The sequence below is a fragment of the Apium graveolens genome, chromosome 3, assembly GCF_009905375.1.
Source record: "Apium graveolens cultivar Ventura chromosome 3, ASM990537v1, whole genome shotgun sequence".
Taxonomy (NCBI): Eukaryota; Viridiplantae; Streptophyta; class Magnoliopsida; order Apiales; family Apiaceae; genus Apium; species Apium graveolens.
The window spans coordinates 217,330,986-217,341,423 of NC_133649.1; the positions used below are offsets into that span (position 1 = coordinate 217,330,986).

The 10,438-nt window shown below is 41.5% G+C and overlaps 1 non-coding gene across 1 annotated transcript; it reads right to left on the reverse strand.

Annotated features, from left to right (window-relative positions):
* Window positions 1–1,413: 1,413 nt before the first annotated feature.
* Window positions 1,414–1,520, reverse strand: LOC141715785 (small nucleolar RNA R71). The gene has a single exon (XR_012572535.1). It is a non-coding gene; the product is annotated as a small nucleolar RNA R71 (small nucleolar RNA).
* Window positions 1,521–10,438: the final 8,918 nt, after the last annotated feature.

The window sequence follows — 10,438 nt, forward strand, 5'->3', positions numbered from 1 at the left end:
GATCATGGGGTCGTAACGGATTTACTATGGAATTCTTTAGTTAATTATTTGATACCTTAGTGTGTGATGATTGTATGATATCTAGTATTGGTTGTGCGGATTCGTCTTATGTGCGTCGCGAACATATAAGATAGGGTGTTAATCTCTTGTGAAGCGACAGTGGATCTCGAGGTTTAGAACTTGCCATGCTAGCATGGGATCATGTATGATGCGCATGATTTGTGGGTAACTCTAACCGTTTTATTCGCCCTGTGTAATCAAAAGGAATAATTTGTGCTTAAATTGTTATGTTGTCAATTTCTGTAGACATATAGGGACTCAACATAATTGATGCCTATTCAACTTCTATCTCAATTGTGGATGCTTGGTAGAATGGTATTAGTACAATAAAAGTTGGCTTTTATCAGTTTCGTGTTATTCGATTAATATCATCACTGTTGCATGCTAAGGGTAATAACAATAACTATTGAGGGAATTAGTAATGAAGTTGTGATCTCATGAGTGTTTTAATATTGTTAATTCGAAGTGTTAATTAAGTGATTAATTAAGTAGTTAATTGTAGTTAATATTTAGTTAACAATTCTAAGTGTTAGTGTCTTAACATTGAGAAGTAATCATACATTGGTGAGTGAGTTTAATTGAACAATAATTAGTCTGAGTCTCTGTGGGAATGAACTAGAAAGTATTCTATATTACTTGCGAACGAGTATACTTGCGTGAATATTAGCGCGTGTTTTTGCCCTAACAAGTTTTTGGTGCCGCTGCCGGGGACTCGGCGTATTTGTTTAGTTTATGTACTTACCATCATTGGTCATTAGGACTCAGTGATTTGGACGTATTTGTTACTTATTGTTTCTGGTTGTGTTTCAGGTACTTTAGCAAGCGTTTATGCAAACTCGTTCTCGTACTCGCTAGAGGACTTTAGATACAGCTGAGGAGACAGACGAAGTTCTTGATATTCCGGAGAAGATAGATTTTGAAAATTTGGATTCAGGAAGTGAGCAGAAAGAACCAGTAATCATGGGTGATCGTATTGTTCAGGCCGATCCAGCTCTTATAGACTTTTCTCGGCCTAAAATTGATGACATTCACTCAAGCATTCTTCATCCGGCTATTCAAGCTAACACCTTTGAGATCAAGCCGGGCACTATTCAGATGGTGCAGAATTCTGTTTCTTTTGGAGGTGGTGCGACTGAAGACCCAAACATGCACATAAGGAATTTTGTCGAGATCTGCAGCACTTTCAAGTATAATGGCGTGACTGATGAGGCTATCAAGCTGAGGCTTTTCCCATTCTCACTGAGGGACAAAGCTAAGGACTGGTTACATTCTGAGCCAGCTGGGTCCATCACTACTTGGCAAGATCTTGCGCAAAAGTTTCTGGTGAAGTTTTATCCGATAGCAAAGACTGCTGCTATGAGGAGTGCTCTTACTCAATTTGCGCAGCAACCTACAGAATCTATGTACGAAGCTTGGGAACGCTACAAGGAAATGTTGAGAAAGTGTCCACATCATTGAATGCCCGATTGGATGGTGATCACTGGTTTCTATAATGGTTTGGGGGCCCAATCTCGGCCCATGCTCGATGCAGCAGCTGGAGGCGCCTTGTGGGCCAAAAGCTATACTGAGGCTTATAATCTTATCGAGACTATGGCTGCAAATGAGCACCAAAACCCAACTCAGAGGATGATGCCTGGGAAGGTAGCAGGTATTCTGGAAGTCGATGCAGCCACCGCTATTGCAGCGCAGCTCCAAGCGCTGTCGATGAAGGTTGATTCTCTAGCTACATATGGAGTTAATCAAATAGCTATGGTCTGTGAGCTTTGTGCAGGTTCTCATGCTACGGATCAGTGTTCTCTTGTCAATGAGTCTGTTCAGTATGTGAACAATTATCAGCGGCAACAGCAGCCTGTGCCAGCTACTTATCATCCTAACAACAGAAATCATCCAAATTTCAGCTGGAGTAATAATCAGAATGCTATTCAGCAAGGTGTGAGTAAACAGTTTACTCCACCTGGATTCCAGCAACCACAGCAGTATGCTCAAAGGCAATCATATCCTCAACAGGGAAGTGCAGCTGCACCTACTAGTGCTAATTTTGAGGAACTTAAGCTGTTATGCAAGAGTCAGGCGGTTTCTATCAAGACCTTGGAAAATCAAATCGGTCAAATAGCCAATGCAGTGCTCAATCGTCAACCTGGAACACTTCCTAGTGACACGAAAGTACCAGGCAGAAAGGAAGCTAAAGAGCAAGTCAAGGCTATTACCTTAAGGTCTGGGAAAGTTGCTGATGCTGAAAAGGCAAAAGAAGGAGAAGCTGAAGTTAGAGATGAAGAATTTAAGCAGAAGGAGAAAGCGGCGGAACTAAGGAAGACTACTGTTGAACACACTCTGCCTGAGGATAATACAGGGGAGAAACAGCTCTATCCTCCACCACCTTTCCCTAAGAGATTGCAGCAACAAAAGCTGGATAAGCAGTTCGGTAAGTTTCTAGAGGTGTTCAAGAAACTTCACATCAATATACCTTTCGCTGAGGCTCTAGAGCAAATGCCTAGTTATGCGAAGTTTATGAAGAGTATTCTTTCAAGGAAGGTGAAACTGGATGACCTTGAGACTGTTGCTCTAACGGAAGAATGCAGCGCTGTTCTGCAGCAAAAGTTACCTCCAAAGCTTAAAGATCCAGGTAGCTTCACCATTCCTTGCACCATTGGCAAATTGTCGTTTGACAAGTGCCTTTGTGATTTGGGAGCAAGCATCAATCTGATGCCGTTGTCGATCTTTAAAAAGTTGGATTTGCCTGATCCAAAACCCACCTACATGTCTCTATAATTGGCTGATCGTTCTATTACTTACCCAAGGGGCATAGTGGAGGATGTGCTAGTCAAGGTGGATAAACTCTTCTTTCCTGCAGACTTTGTTATTCTGGATTTCGAGCAAGATAATAAGATTCCCATAATCTTGGGAAGACCTTTCTTGGCTACTGGCCGTACCTTGATAGATGTGCAAAAAGGTGAACTTACTATACGGGTGCAGGATCAGGATGTGACCTTCAATGTATTCAAGGCAATGAAATTCCCTACAGAAGATGAGGAGTGCTTAAAAGTGGATGTGATTGATTCTGCGGTTACTTCAGAACTCGATCATATGCTAATGTCTGATGCATTAGAAAAGGCCTTAGTGGGGGATTTTGACAGTGATGATGAAGATGGCAACGAGCAATTACAATATCTGAATGCTTCTCCCTGGAGGCAAAAGCTGGATATGCCGTTTGAATATCTTGGTACTTCTGACCTCAAGAATGCTGAAGGAAAGCTCAAACCATCAATTGAGGAAGCACCTACCTTGGAGCTCAAGCCATTACCTGAACACTTGAGGTATGCCTTTTTAGGTGATGCATCTACTTTACCTGTTATTATTGTATCTGACCTTTCAGGTAGTGAGGAAGACAAGCTCTTAAGGATTTTGAGAGAATTCAAAACGGCTATTGGATGGACCATAGCAGACATCAAAGGGATCAGCCCTTCATATTGTATGCATAAGATTCTGTTGGAGGAGGGTAGTAAGCCAACTATTGAGCAGCAGCGCAGACTTAATCCTATCATGAAGGAGGCGGTGAAGAAAGAAATTCTGAAATGGCTGGATGCAGGCATCATTTATCCTATTTCTGACAGTTCTTGGGTGAGCCCCGTACAATGTGTACCTAAGAAAGGAGGTATCACTGTGGTAGCAAATGAGAAGAATGAGCTCATCCCCACTCGAACAGTTACAGGATGGAGAGTATGCATGGATTACCGAAAGTTGAACAAAGCCATGAGGAAAGATCACTTCCCTCTTCCATTTATTGATCAGATGCTCGACCGGTTGGATGGTCACGAGTAATATTGTCTTCTGGATGGCTACTCGGGGTATAATCAGATTTGTATTGCACCAGAGGATCAAGAAAAGACCACCTTCACTTGTCCATTTGGCACATTTGCTTTTCGCAGAGTTTTGTTTGGTTTATGTGGCGCACCGACCACTTTTCAGAGATGTATGATGGCTATATTCTCTGACATGATTGGAAATAATGTCGAGGTATTCATGGACGACTTCTCCATCTTTGGACATTCGTATGATGAATGTTTGATTAATCTTCGTGTCGTGCTCAAAAGGTGTGTGGAAACTAATCTGGTGCTCAATTGGGAGAAATGTCATTTTATGGTGCGTGAAGGCATTATTCTTGGGCATAAGGTCTCTAGCAAGGGTCTTGAGGTGATAAGGCCAAGGTGGGAGTCATTGAAAATCTTCCACCACCTATTTTTGTAAAAGGAATCCGTAGTTTTCTTGGTCATGCGGGTTTTTATCGGCGGTTCATCAAGGACTTTTCAAAGATATCTAAGCCGTTGTGCAACTTGCTTGAGAAAGATGTGCCTTTCAAATTTGATGATGAATGTTTGTCGGCATTCGAGACTCTCAAGAAGAGTTTAATTACGGCACCAGTTATTACAACACCGGATTGGATAGAGCCGTTTGAGATGATGTGTGATGCGAGTGATTATGCGGTAGGTGCAGTTCTTGGGCAGCGCAAGAATAATCTCTTTCATGTGGTCTACTATGCTAGTAAGACCTTAAATGGGCCCCAAATGAACTACACCACTACTGAGAAGGAGCTCTTGGGTATAGTCTTTGGTTTCGAAAAATTTTGATCTTATCTGCTTGGGACAAAAGTGACAGTATTCACTGATCATGCGGCCATTCGCTATTTGGTTTCCAAGAAGGATTCGAAGCCGAGACTCATTTGTTGGGTGCTCTTACTTCAGGAATGTGAGTTAGAGATCAAGGATCGAAAAGGTACTGAGAATCAAGTAGCTGACCATCTCTCTAGATTGGAGAATCCCGAGTCTACTTCACAGGATAAGATATTGATCAACGAATCTTTTCCGGATGAGCAGTTGTTCGCAGTTCAGGAGGAAGAGCCATGGTTTGCAGATATTGTAAACTATCTTGTTAGCAATATAATGCCTCCTAATTTGACCTCAGCTTAAAAGAAGAAGTTTCTGCATGAGGTGAAGTGGTATATGTGGGATGAACCATATTTGTTTAGACAGGGAGCTGACCAGATCATCAGGAGATGTATCCCGTTCTGTAAGACGGAGGGGATATTACGGGACTGCCACTCCACAGTTTATGGTGGACACTATGGTGGTGAGAAGACGGCAACTCGTATTCTGCAAGCAGGTTTTTTCTGGCCTACTTTGTTTAAGGATGCGCATCAGTTTGTTTTAAGGTGTGATCATTGCCAAAGAGTGGGAAATTTGACGAGAAAGGATGAGATGCCGTTAAATGTGATGCTTGAAGTCGAGGTCTTTGATGTTTGGGGAATCGATTTCATGGGGCCTTTTGTCTCTTCCTGCAATAATCAGTACATCTTGTTGGCAGTTGATTATGTCTCAAAATGGGTAGAAGTCAAAGTTTTACCGACAAATGATGCAAAGGCAGTGTTGAATTTTCTTCATAATCAGATTTTCACAAGGTTTGGAACGCCTCGGGTAATCATAAGTGATGAAGGGTCGTATTTCTGCAACCGTAAGTACATTTCTATGATGCAGCGTTATAATGTGAATCATCGAGTTGCTACTGCCTATCATCCGCAAATAAATGGTCAAGCGGAAGTGTCTAACAGAGAGATCAAGCGCATTCTAGAGAAGGTTGTTTGTCCGTCAATGAAGGATTGGTCTTTAAAGCTCGATGAAGCTGTTTGGGCCTACAGAACAGCATACAAAACTCCACTTGGTATGTCCCCGTTTCAACTGGTGTATGGTAAGGGATGTCATTTACCCGCGGAGCTTGAGCATAAGGCCTATTGGGCGTTGAAAAATTTGAACCTGGATTTAGATGCAGCTGGTAAAAAGAGAATGCTTCAGCTTAATGAACTTGATGAATTTTGACTTCAAGCGTACGAGAATAACAAAATGTACAAGGAAAAGGTGAAGAGGTGGCACGATAGGAAGCTACATCCTAAGTTATTCGTGTCGGGGCAACAAGTTCTCTTATTCAACTCTTGTCTCCGACTTTTCCCTGGGAAGTTGAAATCAAGGTGGTCTGGACCTTTTATTGTCAAAACTATGTTTCCACATGGAGCGGTGGAGATTTTTTAGAATGATCCGGATCAGGCATTCAAGGTTAATGGTCAGCGTTTGAAGCACTACTATGAGGACACGACAACCCGAGAAGTAGTTAGTGCCATTTTATTATCAACTTAAGGAAGGTACGCAACGTCAAGCTAAAGACGAAAAAGAAGCGCTGCGTGGGAGGCAACCCATGATTTGTTATTACAGGAACCCTTAGAAGTTAATAACCTATCCAAAACCACAAAAAAATCAGAAAAGCCGGGCTCAAATTTTTTTTTTCCAGAGACCCCCTGAGCGCCCGCTCAGCTCTGCTGAGCGACCGGGCGCTCAGCTTTGCTGAGCGACCACTCAGGGATCGACTGTCAGAAAATTTTTTTAGTTCATAAAAAATCCAAACAAATCAGAAAACCAAAAAAAAATAAAAATAAATAAATTATAGCCCCATTACCATGATTTCTTTCCCCATTACCTCATGATTTTATCCCTCAAACCCACTCCTAATCTAATTTTAACCTAATCCATACCCTATATATACATACACTTATCCTATACATCTCCCACACATATTCTACACTTAAACTCTCTCCCAAACACAAAAACACTATTCTCAAGCACTTTTATTCAGATTCAATGGCACCCAAGAGAGCAAGGACTATTGATAGCAGCAGCACAGTCCCTACTGCTGATTCATCAAGGGGTACTGCTGCGAGGCCTCGGTTGAATGACAGAGCTGCAGAGGAGGAGTACACTAGGCTTTTGGGGAAGCCGATTATGAAGGAGAGGGGGGTTTTTACCATCAGGGAGGGATGGTGAGTTGCTACCTATGATTTCAGAGAAGGGGTGGATAGCTTTCTGTGAGTCACCTGAAGCAGTACCGATGAGCGTGGTTCGCGAGTTCAATACGAACGCGAAGGCTGAGAAGAATGGGTTTTTTATGGTCCGAGGGCTGACGGTTGATTATCACCCAACGGTGATTTGCCGTATGATTGGGCAGCGAGAGAGGAAGCCCGAGGAGGAGAATTGGAATGAGAAGACTGCTGAAGATTTCGACTTGGATTTGATTTGTGCTACTCTCTGTAGGTCGGGCACAGTTTGGACCTTCAAGACAGGAACTAATGAGTATCGTCACTTTTCGGCGATCGCTATGAACAGGTATGCCCGTGCATGGAATGCGTTTATTTGTGCTAATATTCTACCTTCTTCGCATGCACATGAGGTCACAGTTGAGAAAGCACAGTTGTTGTGGGGAATTTTGAATGAAGAGTACTATGTGGACCTTGGTGAGTTCATCTACCAAGGAATTCTGAAGTTTTTGAGGGGAGCTAAGCACATGAACATCCCTTATGCATCCACGGTCACGAAGCTTTGTCGAGCAGTGGGAGTGAACTGGCCGTCTCATGAGCAGTTGCAGTTGTCGGCCGCTTCGATTGACTCTGGGACTCTGAATGGGATGCAGAAGTGGACCGGTGGTGAGCCCGAGGAGCATGGGCTGGGTTATCGTCTTCCAGGAGGGCGTCCAGCACGAGGTGCTACTATGGCTAGGCCTCGGCGTGATGAGGCTGGTTCTTCGAGTGCTCAGGAGGGTGCTGGGATGGCTGATGCCCAGTATAGGAGGCTGTCACGGCGGATGGATGCCATGTACGAGACACAGAGCAGGTTTGCTCAGGAGCTCACCCTTGCGTTAGGGACTGCTTTTCGGGGCCTTGGAGCTGACATTCAGTGGCCAGTTTTTGGTGAGGATTCTGCATACCCGCTGCCTGATACTCCACCCACTGAGGGTGATGATGATGATGATGACTCCGAGTAGGTATACCCTGTGTTCCTTTCTACTACCTTCACTGGGGACGGTGAAGATTTTAAGTTTGGGGGTGGTGGTTAAGGAATATTTTGTGTGTGTGTCATATAGCTGCATATTCATGATAGTTTAGTTCATATAGTTGCATAATTTTTGCCATATAGTTTTTTATTTATTTATTTATAGCTTTATTTGTTTATCATGGCATGTAGCTCATGTATATGCCATGATCCCTTTTGCGATGATTTGCCAACTGATTTGTGATGTTGATGCGAGTGTAGTGATAGCATTAAAGTGATGTTGAGTCATGTAGGTTGATATGCATGCTAGAAACACTTATTTTCACTAAGTCTTAGAGAATGCTTAAGGACTAGATTGTTGTTATGATCTGATTGTTTCGAGGTTAATCTATTTATTATGCTTAGAATTTGATAATAGGTTCTTAGTGATAAAGGCATGAAAAAGAAAAAAATGGAGTAAAAATGGAATTTGTTGCTAGTTGTGGCTAGGCGTCAACTGGCTAGTAGCCGGCTCGCATGTTATGCGAGCAGTCTAGGATTGAGCAAGATGGAGCGAAACGCACTTGCTCAGAACTTTTGAAAAAAAAAGAAAAAAAATTAAAAAAAGAAAAAAAGAAAAAAAGAAAAAAAAAGAAGTATGTGTTTATGCATAATTGATCACAAGTGGGCTCTTTGGTATTCGAGTTATTAAGTTCTTAGGGGACTTTGTTCCTAGTGACCTAAGGCTTTTAGAGTCTGGGATTCACTAACCTAACGCTCGCTACATGGATACCATTGTATAAGTCTTTTGTGGACCTCACTCATTGCACGGTCAAATAAGCATTGTTGTTGTGAATAAAAAAGCACGATTCCGTAATGAGCTCCATGATTCTTGTAGTGTTATAAGTTACTTTGTGCCTAGAATTTTTATTCTTTGTAAAATCATGTGATTGCCTTGATGATGGTTGAGTCATAATAATTGGTCTAGTTCCGAAGCATATCTGTTAAGCATCTGCACACACCACGTTTCTGGCTGTATGTTAGTTGGCATGATTTGATTGATCTTTAGTCGCCTAACTGCGTTTGTTGAGATGTTGTAAATTGGTTGGTTTGTTTGTAGTAAGGGGGATCGTTGCATTTCATATAGATTGCATTCATGCATGTTTTTATTTGTTTTGAGTCTGTGACGCTTGAGGACAAACATCGATTTAAGTTTGGGGGTGTGATAAGTGGCATTTTATACCACTTAGAACGTCTTAAAATAGCTTAAATTGGTGTCTTGCAATCGAGTATTTTGTGTATTTGATGCGTTTTTCTAGTATTTGATGCATTTTTCTAGTGTTTGTGCATTTCAGGGTATTAGTTGCATTTCGGAGGAGTAATCATCAAGAATAAGCCTGGGCATGTGTTCAGCATTGCGAGAGGAAAGAAAGGGGCAGATTGCAACGAAGAAACGGAGCAAACTCAGGAATTTTCCAGTAGGGTCCTGAGCGGCCGCGCAGAAAGCTGAGCGCCCGATCAGCTATGCTGAGCGGCCGCGCAGGGTCGGGAATTTTGATAAATTATTTTAGACTTCTACTTCTGTTTGGCTTCCAAATTCTATGTAATCTGAGTTTTATGGGACTATTATATAAGTAGATTTAGAGACGTTTTCACAAGGCGGGATCGTTGTATTAAGCAAGGAGTGAAGGAGAAAAGGAAGAAGACCGTTTTAGCACACCGCAACGAAGAGGAAGCATATTTTCTTGCGATTCTTTATTTCGTTGTAACGTGGATGATAGTTTTCTTTGTTTTGCACCTAATTACTCTTGTGACGTACTCTGGTTTAATATAATTAGTTTAGTTATTATTCTCTTATGTTTGTTTATCATGTTTTCATATGAACCCATGATGACGATAAGTGCTATCATGGGCTAATCGTGATCATGGGGTCGTAACGGATTTACTATGGAATTCTTTAGTTAATTGTTTGATACCTTAGTGTGTGATGATTGTATGATATCTAGTATTGGTTGTGCGTATTCGTCTTATGTGCGTCGCGAACATATAAGATAGGGTGTTAATCTTTTGTGAAGCGACAGTGGATCTCGAGGTTTAGAACTTGCCATGCTAGCATAGGATCATGTATGATGCGCATGTTTTGTGGGTAACTCTAACCGTTTTATTCGCCCTGTATAATCAAAAGGAATAATTTGTGCTTAAATTGTTATGTTGTCAATTTCTGTAGACATATAGGGACTCAACATAATTGATGCCTATTCAACTTCTATCTCAATTGTGGATGCTTGGTAGAATGGTATTAGTACAATGAAAGTTGGCTTTTATCAGTTTCGTGTTATTCAATTAATATCATCACTGTTGCATGCTAATGGTAATAACAATAACTATTGAAGGAATTAGTAATGAAGTTGTGATCTCATGAGTGTTTTAATATTGTTAATTCGAAGTGTTAATTAAGTGATTAATTAAGTAGTTAATTGTAGTTAATATTTAGTTAACAATTCTAAGTGTTAGTGTCTTAACATTGAGAAGTA